Below are 20,697 nucleotides of genomic sequence, written 5' to 3'. Positions count from 1 at the left end.
AACCAACCACCTATCATGTCAGGATCTCAAGTAACTTTTACAAATTACTTAATATAGGGTTGACTCTTTAATGGAATGAGAAAAGGGGAGGAGAAAAGAAAGAGCAATATCTATACTATCTTCATAGTGATGTAAACCAATAATAAATAGACATGTCATCTTTAATTACTAAATTTAATATTTATTATTGGCCTACATCACTAGTGAGGATGGTGCAGATTCTCACTCGTGAGGACTTGAGTATCGTTCGAAAAGAAATATACTAATATCGCTGTGTAAAAAGGCGGTATATTTTGACAGTGCATCTTAAACAAATTTCTGAAGATAAAAATAAATAAATAAATAAAATAAAATAAATTTACACATCATATGTGGCCGTGTATATTTTAACAAACTGCTGAAGATGCTCTAACACTTGAACACGGATCTAGAGGATATCACTCTATGGGGACAATCTTCACCCTTCACTTGTGCACAATAAAAACCAAACTCAAATTCAAACTTTTTTTAAAAAAAATTACATTCAATTTTATAATGTTTTATACACAAGAGAAATCCAAGCTGAAATTGATTTTGATATCAATACAATTTTTATTTCAACTTCTCTGCTCAAGCTTAACACGAATTCAAAAATTGAAATATAGATTAGGCTCGTGTTGAGAGAAGTGAAGGTTGGGTTGGAAGTTTTTAAAACTTAAATTGTATTGTCAATATATTTGACGGCTCCGTCTGTTTCGATATAAAATATTTTTTTGTTTATAGGTGTTTGGTTGTCATAAAATATTTACGAATAAAAAAATATATTAAAATTTAATAAAAATAACTTATTCATCAATTTTCGACAAGTTATTTTACATGCCTCGTCCGATGGACTCGACTTCAACCTCGACATAATCCTTTGCTAAACTCGGACAAAGTAAAAATAAAAAAATATTTTATATAGAAACAAAAAAAAAAAAAAAAAAAAAAGAAATTCGTGGCATGTTACCAAGTCTAGTGGAGTTATAGTTTAGATTTGTTCAATTTCTTTTATCTGTGCTTGAAATCGGCTCATGTTTGTGATATATATTGTATTTAGTAGTCTGAAATCTTTAATTGATATTGGAATTAGAGGAAAGTTACATTATATTGGAATCGAAATTTTTTTTTTTTAAGTTCAAAAAAATAATAAATAAAATTAAAATTAAAATTAAAACACCAACTCATGCAACTAAAAGCAATTTGAGCTTAATTTGAGTAGACCAACTCAACAATACTCATAAGTTTGTGAAATATTATATTTTCATACTCTTAATTTATTACTTTATTTATCAATACTACTGAATTTTAATTTTTTTATAATTCAGTATAAAAAAAATAATTTTCAAGATTGCAAGTACTACCTAACTCATAATTAACATTTTATAATTCAAGTCATAATTAACATTTTTAATTAAATATTGATACCAACATTCTCTTTATCTTTTGACCTAACACAAGATATAATTAAATATTGATACCAAAGAATAATCCACATGCTTAAAGCTAATTATGAGTTAGCTTGCAAGTACTACCTAACTCATAATTAACATTTTTACAATAATAATTAAATTAACATTTTTAAACAATTTGGGTCTGAAATTTTCATGAGTGACAAAGACACTTGTTGCCTTTATGATTGGAAAATGACCAAAAGGCACTTGTTATCTTTATGGTTGAAAAATGAATACCAAATTTCTGCATCATCACCGTTGAATGAATTGATTGAAATTTAACTAATAACCACTAATTTATTGACAACCGAACTTCTATGTCTTCTTTTATAATTCAACTCTATTGATTAATTAGGTTTGTATGGGGGTAAAAGGAATGGTTTTTCTAGGAACACTTCTAATTTACTGAATTGATAGTTTTGTTTTTTATTTATCCTGACAAAAATTGAGAAATCAAAATTCGAATACGGATATACTAGGTTCCCTACTAACCTAGCGGGAAATGCCCAAATTGATAGCTTTATTAGATTCACAAATTTAGCTCCATTATCAAGCATCTTATGTCCAATTTATTGCCATTTCAAGGTTGCTAAACTATGCAGGATAATCAAATATATAAAAGTGCACTGATTGACCACCAACAAGACAATGGAGTTATTGTGGTGCACATTGTGTTTGCTTGTGCCATAAATTAGGGAGGAAAGATGGTAGTTGTGATTGTGACTGTGGTTCCTCCTCATCCATTTTTAAAAAGATAGATATGAAGTCATTTCATTAGGGTTCAAAATAGAAATTTAAATTCGAATTTGTTTCTAAATCAAATCCTAGGAGTGGGATCTATAATTGACTCGTAAATCTAAACAAGATTCAAGTAGAGTAATACATACTTGAACTATGGCAGATTCATATTAAATTTGAATTCACTCCGAATCTATGAAACAAAGAATCATATTTGATCCCGTTTTCAAATTAAGACTCACAATTAAAATTCAAACTTGTTAAAATGTGTTTCAGAGTAGATCTCATTTTAGGTCAACCCTACTTCATTTCGCAACTGTAATTAACATTTTTATAATTTAGAGGATGACATGAAAATCAATGGGCTCTTGAAGTGTGAATATAAATTTCTTAATACTTAAAAATAGAACTACATTCAATGTAGTAAAAAAAAAAAAAAAATCCAATTCAATGATTTTAAAGGTTTAAGAAATTATGGCTATTTGTGAATTTGTGATCCATTTGACAATTAAAGTTTCCAAACTTTTGGATGATTGGGTTGGGATTAATATGTCCAGATTTTCTGGGCAATAAAATTAAACATGATGAAGAACCATGGAGGTTGTTATTTGAGCACTATCGCTTATCAATTGTTGACTGGACAAGTGGTGGTGGGGTACACACCACAATGGTGGGCCATCGGCACTTGGGGCTGAGTGCTAACTTAGCCGAAATAAGATTTTTAATGGAAAAATACAATAATTAATACCCCCACATAAATAAGGGGTGAGTGCAAGAAGCACCTTGAAATATAAATTTCATAACACTTTTATTCTTTATTTAATAATGTGTGAAAAAACAATCCTATCCTTTTCAATTGGTATAAAAACACCCTTTAATGAATATAATATTCATTTTATCTTTTTACTTTTTCAAAAATATCCTTACCATACCGATCTTGTTGATGCAAAGGTCACAGAGGGAGATGTGGAGGTTGCGGACGGTCAGGAAGAGGCTGCCGGAGAGATATGTGTTCACAAGGTTGGGTATTGCAAAATCAAACCCAAACCATCACCACCCGTCATCGCCATCAACCCCAAAACCCAGTCCGGAGATCTGCAAATCAATCACCACCGAACTCGCGATTTTTTTACAAGTCTCTGTCCGTCGCTTCGACCATTGCTGTCAGAAATCGCATCCCTCACCTGACCCATCAAGCTCACGGCTGATAAGTACACAAAACCTATTATTTTATGCACCAAAATAAGGTTTTAATTAGACTTTTATATTATTTAAATATTTTTATATGTTTGTTTTGTGTTTTGTATGTATTAATGCATGAATGAGAAGAAAATAAACAAAAAAATGAAAAATAAGTGAAAAAGAGAGAAAGAAGAAAAGAAAAGAAAAAAAGAAGAAGAAAAGACCAAGTCAACAAAAGTGTGTGCATAGTTAGCAAGAGAAAGTTAGAAAATGAAAGAAAAAGTAAAACAAGGAAATGGGAGTGGTTGAAGTTAGGGGTGGCAAAATTCGACACGATCCACCAACACGACACGAGTTAAATGGGTAATGGGTTTACTATAAACGGGTTCGTGTCATATACGGGTTGACACGATTAACCCGTTAAGTTAAACGTGTCGTATTCGGGTTTTATGGCTCAACCCGTTTAACCCGTTTTGACCCGTTTAATTAAATGAGTCACCCGTGAACCCATATAACCTGTTTTGACCTGATAGGGGACAATTTGGTCATTTCATAATATACATAAGAAACCCTATCACTATACGCCTTTAGTCATTAGACTCATTATGCAGATTACAGCGGCAGATTTTTTCTTTCTCTTCTCTTCAGTCTCTCTCTCCTCTTTTCTCTTCAGAGTTCAGACAAGAGACAACTCTCTCTCTTTCTCAAATCCTCGATTCTTCTACAACTCAATGAACTCACCCGGATCTATCTTCTTGTTTAGGTAAAATACTAAAATTATTTATGGTTTATCTAAATATTGTTTTGGTCCTCCTCTCTCTATCTAAGATTCATGGTTTATGTAATGAAATAATGAATCCACTGTTTTTCATTTAGATTTTGTTTATTGGATTGATCTATCTGCTTGATTGCTGATTTGCTGGGTTTGATTGTTTTTTAGGCTTTGTTATCAATTAAATATATTTTTTTTTATCTAAACTTTACTGATTTGTTGCGTGTCTATGATTTCAATCGTGGTTTTGCCCTTGATCTTCCTCTACATGTAGTCGGGGATATAGGACAGTACAACGATGTCGCTAGTGGTCGAGATGATGGTGCATGGGGTTGTAACCTTCTTGAGAGTGTCTTTTTCATCACTCTGAAAAACAAGTTTTGCTGCAGAGAGTGCAGCTTCAAGCCCAATTCTTTTCAAGCACTTTTCGAATTTCTATAGAGAGAGAGGATCGCTTGCATCAACAACCAGAGAAGCAAAGTGTGAAGCCTAATTATTGAAATTGAACTCTACATTTGACAAGATTTGCTCAATATTAGATTTTTGAAACCCTCTTTCATAGTCTTCTGAATTTATGTACCTTTATGTAAAATCAATAAAATTAGTAGGATTTTGTTTGGATGCACATACTCATCTATCTGAATCATTCACATAGCATATTAATCAGATTCACCAATGAAAAAAAAAAAAAAGAAAGGAAAATGATGATATTATTTTAATTCTTGGCTACATTAAACAGGTTAAATGGTTAAACGGGTTAAACAGGTCGGGTTTGGTGTGTCTAACACGACTCATTTATTAAACGGGTTACACGTGTCGTGTCGTGTCACCCGTTTAATAAACGAGTCGTGTTCGGGTTTAGGATATGTGACACGTTTATTAATCGTGTCGTGTTCGGGTTGACATGTTTAGTGTTATACCCCTAGGTCGACACGACACGATTATGACATGCGAACCCGAATTGCCACCCCTAGTTGAAGTCAACAGAGAAACTGTGAAGTGGTCAGTAGCAAAAAGATGGCGTGAAACAATGAAGAATAAATTTGGGCAAGCCATCATCACAAGCCTACAAGTGGGTTGCTGCAATTGTTTATAAATTGCGCACTTCGGGTGAAGAGTTAGATATAGATTTTGGTGAAGATAAAGAATAGGTAGAGTAGAAAGTTAGAGATAGAATTTCTTTATGTAATTTTCTTTAAAGTTTGTTTAATTTAATGCAAGTTATGTTCACAAGTTTTATTCTCATTTAATTTCCAATTCGAGTGTTTAATGTTTTATAGTTGTAATTTCATTTCCATAGTTCGTGACCAATCTCAAAATCAATATTTTTAAATCTCTTGTTCGGAAATAGAAACTCACCTTGAATGCGTGGTTCGACCTTACTTGCTATTAGACATTTTTAGTTAAATGGTTGTAGGTATTTTATCTTGAAATGGGATGTATTTGACAACGACAAGTTAATAAATACACGTCTATCAACGGCTTATTCAGTTCTTCTTTGCCTGCTGTTCCTCTCACCACCGAGCCTTTCCTTACTCGTCTGCCGCAGTTCCGCCCTCTCTGCCTCGAACTATCCTTGTCACCACCACCCGCCAGATACATCAGTGTTGGGCACCTCCTTGCGTCGGCTATACAGACTCGCTTGGGACAAAACCAGTAAAGCCAGCTGGCTGATTCATGCTCGCGTCGAAAAATCTAACCCACGTATCTCCGACCGCAAGCTATGCGCCGCCATAATCGACGGCCCCGCCGGCTCCTTCGCAATGAGATCCATCAGTGACGTGTATATATATATGTGTATCTGTGTATATATGTGTCTATATATGTATATGTGTATGTGTCTGTGCATCGCCAGATCCATCAGCGACATGTGTATATATAGGTGTCTATCAGTCTGTGTATATATGTGTGTGTATATATATGTATCCGTGTATATATATAATTTGTAAATTTATAATAAATTGAGGGATATTTTAGTCATTTCACAATTATATATATATATATATATAATAAAATGTGTTGCTAAGGGTATTTTAGTCCAATTTTTATAAATAGGACCTATTTGCACAAATGTTATAGTTTAGGGGTGTTTTTTGCACGGGAAGGGTGCAATATGCACTATAAGTATACTATAGGGGTGTTTTTTGCACTTGACCTTAGTAATAACAATATATATATTTTTTGTTAAATTAATAGATGCGGGAGACGCTAAGTCACTGGGCTATCGAGACAACTGCATAATAACAATAATAAAAACACTACCTTATATTGTAATAGTCAATTTTTTCTTTTTGCGTTGTCCCAAAATAATTGTCTATTTTAGTCCAATTTTTATAAATAGGACCTATTTGCACAAATGTTATAGTTTAGGGGTGTTTTTTGCACGGGAAGGGTGCAATATGCACTATAAGTATACTATAGGGGTGTTTTTTGCACTTGACCTTAGTAATAACAATATATATATTTTTTGTTAAATTAATAGATGCGGGAGACGCTAAGTCACTGGGCTATCGAGACAACTGCATAATAACAATAATAAAAACACTACCTTATATTGTAATAGTCAATTTTTTCTTTTTGCGTTGTCCCAAAATAATTGTCTACTTTCTAAATTCAAACAATACATTTTACTTCTTTTCATAAAATACCTTTAAACTTAAAAAAAATTAAAAAAAAATAAAAAAATCAAACTTGATTATATATATTCAAACTCGGAATGACAACTGTGTAATTCTTAAAAGAGATAATAATTACATGTCTCCTTAAAAAGTTATACTCCCCAAAAGTGACAGATAATATGGGACACAGATAGTAATACATAGTTTAGTACATTCCACCTTACCAAAATAAAGGGTAACAACACACAATATTGAAAGTAGATACAACAAAGTTGGATGTGGAAGTACAATTATGCCCAAAAAATATATTACAATATATATATATATATATATATATATATATATATATATATATATATATATATTATGATTGAATATTAAGATCAAAATATTAGGGAAAAAAAAAATAGATATTCTGTTTTAATGATAAGATCTGAACACGTAACTACCGGCTGACCATCTAATATGAGTTTTCATTTTCAAATAAGGAGTGAGCAGTTAGAACTTCACATAAAACAGTGTATACTATAATCCTTTATAAGTGTGATACTCCCGAATCTCTGAATGCGGGTTGGCCAAGCCCACGCCCAAATACTTGAGGATATCAAAACAAATGGCAATAATCGAACACAGAATACAAACATGATAAAAAGGAATAAATAAAATTGCTGAAAGAAAACTAAAACGATAATCCATTAATGAAGTCCTCGGAATAAATTTTTATAAATAAGAAAGTATTCTGATACATCCAATCCTCCATTACTAATACAACTCGGGAATTCATCCTGTGTAGACTCCTAGAAAATCCCAACGGAACATTGAACATAAAGAAACTTCTATATAAATAAACCGGAAGAGTGAAGTAGACAATCCCTGCTCAGTACGAACAAACCCTACTCCCGACGAATACTTGAAAAATAAGAGTGGGTCAGGCCCATAAACAAGTTATATTCTAACTATAGTTCAAGCAGAGACCCGATACGCAGATACACTCTAGATAACTCAACAATATCTAAATAGTCCATATGTGTGATACTCCCGGATTTTCGAATGTGGGTTGGCCAGGCTCACGCCTGAATACCCGAGGATATCAAAACAAATTGATAATAAACGAACACAGAGTACAAAAGAATAAAGAAGAATAAATAAAATACTGACAAGAAACTAAAATGATAATCTAATAAGAAACCTCAGAATATATTTCCATTAATTACTAAACTTTTCTGATACAACTGATCCTCCAAAATACAACTCGGGAATCCATACTGTGTAGACCCCTAGAAAATCCAAACTAAACAAATGACAACAATAACTGTCTAAATCAGGAAACTGAATCATAAAGGAACTCCTATGTAGCATCGGAAGAATGAAGTAGACTAATCCTCGCTCAGCACGAACAACCTTTACTCCTGACGAACACCTGAAAAATAATGGTGGGTCAGGCCCACAAACAAGTTCTACTCTACTACAGTCCAAGCAGAAATCCGATACACGTATACATCCTAGTCAATCCAACAGTAACGAGTAGTCCGTATATATATATATATACACATACTAAAGGAACCTCACTAGACTATAGGGTTATCTCAACCTGAATAGTAGGCAACATGCAAAACGCACATATAGTGGGCATGAGTACCTAGACCTACCAGGGTACACAACTACACTATATCTAGCTACACATCCCTGGCGATATACGCGCCCTAACTACTAATCCTGAGACTCAAGCTCATATCATGGCACCATACTTATATATATATAATCTAGTAACCATCCTATCCAGTATAAATTAATCTCCATAAGTCATTCAACTTGTTCAGCTAACCTGACTTGAATATAAGTAAGACTTAACATTTTAGTTAATCCATTCCCTTATATAATAAATTAATTCTCCATAAGTCATTCAACTTGTTCAGCTGACCTGACTTGAATATAAGTAGGACTTAACATTTTAGTTAATCCATTCTCTTATATAAAATAGGTAGGTCTTAACTGATAAGTTAATCCGTCCCTAGAATGCCACCGTCTCATACCGGTGCATTAAATCACACAATCTAACAATTGATGTAACGATTAAGGAAACACATCAAACAATTCAAAAATAACTATGATAATATGACATCAAGTTATCACAAAATAGGAATGACTTATTACTTATTTAAGCTTGCTATATCATATGTCCCATACAAATTGATCTTATACATGATGATATTTTATTATACCGTCAAATAAGCATTCTCCATATCCAATTCAATCTACACATTTAATCTTAATTGCTAAAACATTTTAAAAGATTAAATCCATTCATTTGTTTAAAACATTCAAATAGCAAGCATCATTATGATTGAGTCTATTTAAATTTATTTAAACCCAAACCTAGTTCCTATTTAGTGTTCAGGAATCCTAGGCATGTTTCTACGTTCCATCATTCCACAGATATGAAAAATACATAATGTAAACATATAAAAATTCATACCGAAAATCAAATCAAAATCATGCATTTATCAATTCATAACACAAGAACAGATATGAACCAATTTTATAAAACCTATATTTTAATCCAATTAAACATGCATAATTATTTAATTTTATATGTTTAATAAATCCTGAAATTTCCTAGGCATGCATAGAAATACGAATCAAAGGGAAAGAGATAGAAGAAGAACTTGCTTTAAACTTTCGGATTGAAAGTTAAACTTCTTCTTCTTTGATCTTCTCTCTACAGGGTTTTTTTCTTCCTTCCCTCTCTAACTCTCTAGAATATATCACGTGAATATTTCTAACCCCCTTTTACAACCTATAACTATATATTTATAGGCTAAATAAAATAACCCTAACCATTTTCCTAATCCAAGTCAACTTAAAAAATATATATATTTAAATATTAAAAAAGTAAGTAAAATATGTTACGCATATAATTTATGTATATGTTTATTAAATAAATAAATTATACACATTTCATTATTTATTAATGGATTATCCAATAATACTTAAGTTACCATAATATTATAAAGTAACTTAAAACACAACACGTATCAAATCTATGTATATTTTTATTATTTAAATATAAAACATATACATCAGATTAAATATTAGAGCAAACTACAATGACCTCCCCTAAGGTTTGCCCTAATTGCAACTAAACCTGAGATTTGCCATTTTTTTGCAAAGACCTCCCCTTATCAAAATTTACTGTAAATTTACTTATTTACCCTCTTTATTATATAATTAAAAATATAAAAATATCTTAAAATGTCAAATGACTCTTTTGCTCCCCATATACTTTACAACCACACAATTCCTACCCTGAAGCCAAAAAAGATTGCCTACTGGATGCTCTAATACAACTGTTTATGTATATATATAAACTGTTATATATATATATGAATTTGTAAACTCATATACCTCTTTGTAAAATCCACGCACATACATATATATCTATTCATAGAAATACACACAGCACTCTTATTTGTATCTTTGATTTTGGAGTAAGCTTTGGATTGGAATTAAAGCCAAAATCAAGCTGGGGGCGAGTTTCTTTATTGGCGTCCAGAGAGATTTGAGATTCGGTAAGTAACTCAGTGAAGCAAACCCATGTGTGAGGCTCTATTGATTTCAGAAGTCATAATTCCATTCAGTTGGGTTTCGAAAAACTTGCCAGTTGCGGATTAGTTCGATGACGAATATTATTGCCGCAACTGATTCTTCCAAATTTTGGGCTTCAAGGCACTGTTGAATCAGTTTACCTAATTGTGTGAATATGAAAATCATCTGGCTTGATTAAATCGATTCCCTCTTTTCCAGAAGCTCCGACGAGAGCTCTGTTGCAGACCCAATCTGGCCGGAGTAACATTGAAGACCTATCTTGTCGAGAGCTCTGTTGAAGCGTCCTGACCTGGTTCACTTCAGTCCAGTGACCTGGTTCACTTCAGTCCAGTGAAGCGTCCTGACCTGGTTCAACTGACAAACCAAATGAGTCGGTGACGATGGTGTATTGGTGTTGGGTTCGATTAGGGCTTTGCAATCGGTGTCGGCAATGGTGGTGGTGTTAGGTTTGATTAAGGCTCTGTAATCGGTACCGCATAGTGGTATTATTGGTGTTGGGTTTTAATTACAATCGGTGATGGTGGTGGTGGATTGTTTGCGTCTGCGTGTTGGTTTTAATATGATAGAGTAGTATATAAGTGAAATTATATATAGCTGACATATATATATACACACACACACATATATATATATGTATATATGTAAAATTATATAAGATTGACATATATATATATATATATATATATATATATATATATAATTGAAATTTCTCAGTTTCCTTTTGAATTATGATATTCTTACGCACCTGGGTTTTGTTTTTTTTTTTTTTTGTTTTTTTTTTTTTTGGTATTATTTTTCTCTTATAATCTTATGTTATAGTGGTGACTGGTGGGTAGGTGTAGAGAGAGAGAATGGAGGGGGAAGGATATTTTTGTCAATGTTTTTGTCATTTTATGATACTATAAGGGTAATATTGTCTTTTCAAGTTAGTTAATGGGCATTTTAGTCACTTCAATCAATTTTCCTAGCAAAAAGTATCATTTTTTGTACAGAGGGTGGTCTTTGCAAAATGGGCCAAACCTCAGGGGGACAAGTTGTAGAAAAATGACAAAGCTCAGGTTTAGTCGTAATTAAGTCAAACCTCAAGGGAGGTCATTGTAGTTTGCCCTAAATATTACTACCCAAGTTACCATAAAAGTAATTAATATATTACTTTCCTTTTTATATATGTATATAATATATATCTATATATATACACACACAACTATGTATGTGTAATAATCCATACACATATAACCTCCTATCAAAGTAGTCCATGGGACCCAATTAGTTGGCCCATTACTACTAACCAGAACCATAAAAGAAAAATAAAATAAAATAATAAAAAAAGAAAACATTTAATTTACAATTAATCAAAATACCATTTAAGCACATAATCTAATTAAACAATTAACACATAGACAAATACAAATAATATATAGACACATAATCAAATAATCAAGTAATACCTAATTCAATTAAACACATAAGTAATTAGTCAAATAATCAATTAAATAATTAAAAATAAAATTAAAAAAATAAATAAATAAATACCGAGACTATCCTTTTAAAATTAGAGGTATTACATTCTTACTCCCTAATAAAAGGAATTCCGTCCTCGGAAGGACGGAATTCGCCTTTACTTTCTTCCATTATGCTTGGAAACTATGAGCGATAAACATCCTCCTATTCCTAAGTAGACGCAACCTCACTATAAGGGCTCCACTTAACTCTAATATACCAAGTGGTATACAGGGTTCCTATATTTTAAGAAACACAATAATCATATGATGCGTAGGTTGTATCAAATAACAACGTAATCCTCCCATGTCGATAAGGGAATGATCTACATACCTCCAAGTGCCATAGAATATGCGCACAAACTCCTATGCACCCAGTGCTAATAATTTGGTAACACCAATTCAGGGGCGACCGCCTCAATTGCGAAACACAATCCTCTAAAAGTCAATGTAATAAGTAAAATTGACCTTTCTCCAAAAATCGCCTTTCTTCCTACATAGAAAACAGAACGAGCAAACTATTCCCTAATAGAAAAACTCTAGTATACGAGTTCAACTATTTACAACATCCCATTGTCGCCTCCCAACCGCCCGCAGTTCAATACAAAGGGGAGTATCTCTTTCCAACATATTTTAATGAAGTCGAGGTTTGATTGTACAACCCTTACTTCCATTTCCAACCAACAAATGAGAGGTATGCATTGTGAAAGATACAAAACCTCCAAAGTTGTCACACTAACCTCCTTGTGCCAACAAGTGAAGTAAACACTTCCAACTGCCCATGAAAATCTAGGATATACGCCTCAAACATATCATTTATGGTCTAATTTAATCTCTTAATTAATTCCTCTGTCTATAGATATGAAGTAGAGCTGCTGCTCCAAAATCTTCATAAAGCTCCTTCGAAATAGCACTTTGCATCCACTAATATGGACATTCACATGCTATAACACCACTATCACTGAACTATAGAACTACTATGAAGTTCTAAAATAAGCATCACTCAAATTTATGTCCTCAAGCGATCTTTCTCAATCCACCACTCGGATTCCATATGGAAAATTGAAATTCTAAATCAATGTCGATCCTTCCCACCGACCGTCACTCCTGTTTAGTTCAACTTCCATATTTGTTATAGGAAGTGGCTAAAGATTCCTATGATATCTGATGATCAACTTTCCACATTTGTAGCAGGTTTTACACTTAGGGTAATTATATATGCATCCTTATCCGTATCTGTTCACCAAAACTGACATTTGATGTCATGATGTATCTTCTAACCGTCTGAGCACACCAAGAAAAATTATAAACTTTTCAGCTCAGTCGCTCGATCGTCATATCACTATTTACATAAACTACTAAATCCTCCTCGAGTACCTTAAACTCCATCTGAGTAAGGTAATACCGTCTCTAAAGTCAGCTCCAATATTCAAAGTTGACATTCTCAACTATCGTAGTAATAACAAGTATTATTATTACACTTGCTATAAATGCATCTGATAACTCAACAACTAACCGAAAGATTTAAACATTCTATTGTTTGTTGAGAGTATCCATTTACATCATTTCTTCCACCAGACGGAACTTGATATAAAGTGTGAATCACCACTGTAATCTATTTAAACCGTCTTGTGATCCATTCTATTCGTATGAACTGAAGTCCTACCAGTTTGAAATAGACAAAAATCAAGCTGATCTAATGTATCAGTCAACCAATATCTCATCCAGAATCCTGACCCTTGTGTAAAATCAGAAATCCCGCAACTAAATGTGTAAAATGCTCTCTCATTTCCACTTTAGTATAGGAAATGGCTGCAAAGGATCTAGTGATCTTTGATGGTCCATCTCTACTATCTAATAAATATTAGACTTGGAGATAAATCACTATGTCCATTCTCCTACATATCGTAAAGCATCATGTTTCCACCAGGATGAAGAACTAAAAGTTGTGAAACTCAGTCCATGCATCCTCCATCCAATTTGTTTATAGAAAGTACCGTTAGTCTGGTACCACCAGCTTTCGTTTGTACCCAACGTTTAAATTAGAGTATCTTCAAAAGCGAGTTCTGTAACTAAATCTATCCACCACTGATCCGTGATAAACTTGTCGATATTGAAAATCAATCGATAATTCCATTTATTAATAGTCAACTATGACTTTAACTCAACAAAAGTCAACAAGTTACGACCTTTCCATGCATACCATGCACCTCATCTTTATATAAGTGTTTGGTCTCACCATCTTGTCTTTGACACACCCTGTTTCTTTAAGACAAGTTAATGACAATTCGACTTCTTTATCTAACTTCAAAAGAATATGAACTCTTTCCATCCTCTACATAAGTCATCAATTTCCTTACAACAGCTAATTATTGCAAATTGTGACTAAAAAAAATAATTCCATATTATTTATGGAAATGAAGAGACTTAGTTTCCTCCTCCGTGTGCAACACCGGCAAATTCCTCCTAATGACACACCCTCTTGAATAAATTCTGATTAAGAATTTACTGATGAATATTTATTCAGTCTTTTATCCTCACTCGGTGTTATTCCAATAAGTACTTAATCCAGTACTAAATCCTCTTTCTGACTTGGTAACAACTTCTGAAATTTTCAAAAAGATGTTCAGCAAATCTAGCACCTCTGATATATCATCATGGCGTTATAGTGATCTTTATTTACCATTACCTCACGCATACCGAAACATTAACAATTACCAATATCATGGCGTTGTAATATGATACGAATCCATACCTAACGTAAAGTATATCAAACTAATCGTTCTAGATTGTTTGACTCGTAATGATGGTTTAATTATCCCATCCCAAAACACACCATAATGATACATGTCCAGGTCTAATAGATTGGCTAGATTTATATGTATCTACCAAATCCTATGACCGCACGCTCACAAATCTAGCGTAAATAGTGATATTACTCCATGTTATTAAAACAATAGTTGGCTGATCACACATTTGTATCCCCAACTAAACCACATACCGAATCCCGAGTAATTAACAAACAAAAAAATAAAAAATAAAACACGTATGATAAATACAATAAAACATAATATACTCCTACTTAGGATATCGTTCTTTCTAGAAAAGAAAGTCTCATTTGAAATCAACCTTACTAGATTGTTTCAAAATTTCCTTTTATAGTTTCATAAATAATCATCCAACCTCGAAACATATCCTTTAAAATATAGCTTAAAAACACAAATGTTTGCCTAAGCAAATACCAAGGGCTTAACCCTCATCCTTCTTATATGCGGAATGTAAACTGTCTAATTTGGCTTTGTAAAGCGAATTAGAACGTCACAATATAATACTAATGCCCTATTATATGTAATTTAAAAATTATATATTTCATTATGATAAGAACACATCCGATCCCCAAACTCCTAAACAATACTTCTTATATACCTCTTTTAGAGATGATAAGAAAGCTTAATTATTTGCAGATGGATCAACCCCAATTCTACTAATAACATTCGCTATACTACTAGCAATTCAGATCACCTTGCGCGATCATCCATCTTCAAGATTTAGAACCCTTTCTATTGGATGCACATAAATCTCCTCCATTAGGATCCTCTTCGGCTCCTACTCCTCGCTTATCTCATTTTTGAGATCAACTGAAGTCGTGTTGGCCCCGATATATGGTGACCTATCACGCATACCTAAATCCTTCATTGGCTTATACTTTTAAAGTAACGCCAAATGAACCTAAACCATCAATCCCTAACTCTGCCTTCTGACAATGAAATCGATAACGTACTCCTTTACTCCTTTAGGTCTTTATTGCTTTGGCCTTGAACCCATCATTTTCCTAGTGCCAATCATTCTATGACTACAGAATATAATTGACATCAGTTCCTCCTAACAAACCGTAAATAGAGTACAACGAATCCTAATACGAGCTCTAAGTTTTAAGAGACGCAACGCGGAAGTCACATAACGAAAGACACTCCTAAGGACACTTGAACCTGGAGTGCTCTGATACTAACTGTGATACCCCCGGATTTTCGAATGCGGGTTGATCATACCCACACCCGAATACCCGAGGATATCAAAACAAATTGATAATAAACGAGCACAGGGTATAAGAGAATAAAGAAGAATAAATAAAATGCTGACAAAAAACTAAAATGATAATCTAATAATAAACCTCAGAATATATTTCCATTAATTACTAAACTCTTCTGATACAACTGATCCTCCAAAATACAACTCGGGAATCCATACTGTGCGGACCCCTAGAAAACCCAAACTAAACAAATGACAACAATAACAGTCTAAATCAGGAAACTGAATCATAAAGGAACTCCTATGTAGCATCGGAAGAATGAAGTAGACTAATCCTCGCTCAGCACGAACAACCTCTACTCCTGACGAACACCTGAAAAATAATGGTGGGTCAGACCCACAAACAAGTTCTACTCTATTACAGTCCAAGCAAAAATCCGATACACGTATTGTGATACCCCTCGGATCCGAGACACGGGTTGATCAGGCCCAGGCCCAAACCCGAGGGAATATCAAACAATTAATATTTTATAATGAACACGGAATACAAAAAAAATTAAGAAATGAAATTAAAGTTGGAAGGAACTAAAAATAGAATCCGCAAAAAATTATAATTATTAAAATCCATCAAACCTAAACTCCAAAACTCCATCAGTTTACAACTTGAGAATCCATCTCTAGTGGACCCCTATTAAACATCCAAACGGAAGATAGAACAACTGTAATAAACGTCCAGAAATAAAACTATAGAGAGAGCCCTACATCGTCGGAAGAGTGAATAGAGACCTCTGCTCAGCACAAACATGTCTAAGCCTGGAACTGTCGTGTACCTGAAAAATAGAAGTGGGTCAGGCCCACGCGCAAGTTCTATACTACTACAATCCAAACAGAGGCCCGATACGCATGTATATCCTAAACAATTCAACAATAACTAATAGTTCGTAAATATATATATAGTCACACTAAAGGACTCTCACTGGACTACAGGCCGGTCTCAACCTGAATAGAGGTAACATGCTAAAACGCACACGAAGTGGGCATATGTACCTATACCTAAACAGGGTACACCTCCAACCATCGTAGCCAGTTACACATCCCGATGCATATACGCTCCCTAGCCATCGGTCCTGAGGCTCAAGCTCATACCGAGGCACCATAACAGTACATATATAAAATCCATCCAAAATCCATGGTATTGCCACTCAATAAGTAGTTGCCATGACAATACAAATCCACGGGACTTAACTTTTAGTTAATCCCATCCTTATTCTAAGTAGGTGGGTAATGGTATTGTTTCAAAAACCAAACTCATCCTTAGTATGCCACCGTCCCATACCGGTGCCTACTTTCCAATCCTCCAGTAGTCAATAATACCAATAAATCAAGTATATATCAACTAAATTCCAACATCCAACATTCAATGTTAGTAGTGATAAAATAAGCATTGATAAACAGGGTCACAACAACAACATATACATGCCCAATTTAAGTTGTTCCCTTTAGTCTGATATAAAGACAGAATTAATTAAAACTTCCATTTAACACCTTACAAATGACATACAGATATGTAGGGTATGTATCACAAAATCCTAACCTCCATAGTTGATACTAACTGTGATAATGTAAGCATCAAAACAATATTCACAGTATGTATGTAGACATGCTCAAATTATAGTGTTCCACAAAATCGATCTAGTGTTAAACTCACATCCTCCTAGTATTTAAGTTCCAACAGTTGCTATTACAGAAGTTAAGATAGCTATCATGTAGACCCATCCTTCCAATAATTTATACTAGCAATGGTAAGGAAAAAAGTGAACCACAGAACCACAATGCATCCACAAACATGCTTAGTCTAGGTTGAACAAGCATACAACACTACTGTAACTACCAGTTTCATAGCAAAACAGATATCATTTTAGTTTGGTTTAATCTTCATTAATCCTGAAATCATTTAAGAGTGCAAAGAGTATGAAGCCTAAGGGAAAGAGTAAGGATAAAATCTTGCCTCAGAAACTTTTGTTCAAAGTTTCAACATCGTCTTTTTAAAAAATCCCGGCGAGTTCCAAAACCCGGTTATTGTTCACGGGTAAGAAACACTATTCCCGAACTCAAAATCTGATCTCCACCGTTCAAATTGTGCGACACTAAGTCATGAACCTCTCTTCCAAAATTTAGCTCGATCGGAACACGGACGAAGCGGGATTGGATGTTTGATGAAATCTGGGCAGAATAGAAAAAAACCTGTGCGACCCAGTAACTGTTCATGAGTACGAATCACTGTTCCCGAGGTCAAACTCTGATCTTCACCGTTCAGATTGTGCGTCACTGAGTCGTGAACCTCTCCTCCAAAATTTAGCTCGATCGGACCAAGGACGTAGCAGAATTGGATGTTTGATGAAATTTGGGCAGAATGGAAAAAACCTGTGCAACCCAGTTACTGTTCACGAGTACAAATCACTGTTCCCGAGGTCAAACTCTGATCTCCACCGTTCAGATTGTGCGTCACTGAGTCATGAACCTTTCCTCCAAAATTTAGCTCGATCGGACGACGGACGAAGCGGGATCGGAGCTTTGATCAAACCTTGGTAGAATGTGAAAAACTGCGTTTTTCCTTCTCCACTTCCACAAAACGTGTGCTTTTTAAAAAAAAAACCCTACACAGACGTCTACCTTATACTTATAGAGTTTTCCTAAACCCTAGGTTCATTTAAGTTCAACTCACAATCCTAACCGGCCCATCCAATTAACGTAGAAACTTACGACGGCTATAATATAAAACCCTAATTTATACTGTAATTAAAACCCTAGTTAGATGTATTTACCTAATTACCCTATTCACCATTAAATACTTAACAAGTAATCTAATTGAACAAAATAATAATTAGTAAACCCAATTAAACCAAATAAGACACACAGAAAATAAGACACACATAGAATAATTAAACCAATTACACTTAAACCATTAATGCCAATTAAATAATTAAAACACTAACGAGTAATTTCAATCAAATAACTAAACCAATTACACTTAAACCATTAATGCCAATTAAATAATTAAAACACTAACAAGTAATTCCAATCAAATAACTAAAAATAAATATCATTTAAATAAATTAAATCACCACAAAAGAAAATAATTAAGCACCTAATAAAAAAAATAATGACACATAATCAAATAAAATGCACTTAAATAATAAATTAAATACCAGGAATATCCTTTTTAAAATTAGGGGGTATTACATTCTTCCACCCTAACAAAAGGAATTCCGTCCTCGGAATTCACTCTTACCTTCTTCTAATATTTTAGGAAACCGTGAGCGAATGACATCCTCTCGTTCCCAAGTGGACTCAGACTCATTGTGATGACTCCACTGAACACGAACCAAAGGAATAACCTTATTACGAAGAATCTGATCTCGTCGGTCGACAATACGACACGGTGGCTCTAAATAAGTTGCATCTGGCTATAACTCAATCTCCCCAACATCGATAGGCTGATACCGATCCTCATCTCGAAGAAATTTTCGCAACATGGAAACATGAAACACTTTGTGGACGCGATCCAAAGTATCCGGAAGTGCCAACCGATAAGCAATAGCTCCAATGCGATCCGTAATCATGAATGGACCAACAAATCGCGGTGACAACTTCCCTTTCTTCCCAAAGCACATAACACCCTTCATAGGAGATACTTTGAGTAGAACCTGATCCCCAACCTGAAACTCCAAAGCCCGAGTACGACGATCAGCATAGCTCTTCTGCCTACTTTGGGCAGTACGCATGCGATCTCGAATAAGAGCAATCTTTTCAGAGGTATCCTTGATGAACTCAGGACCTAAGAATCGATTCTCTCCAACCTCCATCTAACAAGCAGGTGACCGACACGGTCGACCGTACAATGCCTCAAATGGTGCCATACCAATAGTCTTCTGGAAACTATTGTTATAAGCAAACTCCACAAGTGGCAAATATTCCTCCCAGTGGCCCTTGAAATCCAGAACACACAACCGAAGCATATCTTCCATAATCTAATTCACCCTCTCAGTCTGTCCGTCAATCTGAGGATGATAAGCAGTACTAAGGTGTAACTCCGTACCTAAAGCCTGCTGAAAACTCTTCCAAAATCCAGATACAAAGCTCGAATCCCTGTCCGATATAATAGACAATGGAATGCCATGTAGCTTCACAATCTCTGAAATGTAAAGCCTCGCCAACTGCTCCGAAGTGTAGTCAGTGCAAATAGGCAAGAAATGAGCTGACTTGGTCAACCTATCCACAATGACCCATATGGAATTATGCCCCTTGAAAGAATTTGGCAACCCTTCCACAAAATCCATAGATATGCTCTCCCATTTCCACTCCGAAATTGGTAGTGGCTGTAGAGCTCCTGGCGGCCTCTGATGATCAATCTTAACCATCTGACAAGTACTACATTGAGAAATAAAAAGAGCAATGTCCCTCTTCATACCTGCCCACCAAAACTGCCGCTTCATATCTTGATACATCTTATCGCCTCTTGGATGAACAGAGAACTCAGAGTGATGAGTCTCAGTCATCACATCCTTCCTCAAATTATCAACAGAAGGTACCACTAACCGTCCCTTGTACCTTAAACATCCATCAGCCCCAACATAGTAGAATGGAACCTTTCTAGAAGCTATCTCTGCGATCTTGTCGACACACTACTGATCGGTGAGTTGTGCTTGTAAAACCTTGCGAATGATGGAAGGTGTAACCACCATGCAAGCCATAAAAGCATCCGATAACTCATCCACACT

Source organism: Cornus florida, unplaced genomic scaffold (genome assembly GCF_030987335.1).
Source record: "Cornus florida cultivar Cherokee Brave unplaced genomic scaffold, ASM3098733v1 CherokeeBrave_3.0.0_Hap2_Chr10, whole genome shotgun sequence".
In the NCBI taxonomy this organism is placed as follows: Eukaryota; Viridiplantae; Streptophyta; class Magnoliopsida; order Cornales; family Cornaceae; genus Cornus; species Cornus florida.
This window is presented reverse-complemented; position numbering follows the sequence as displayed.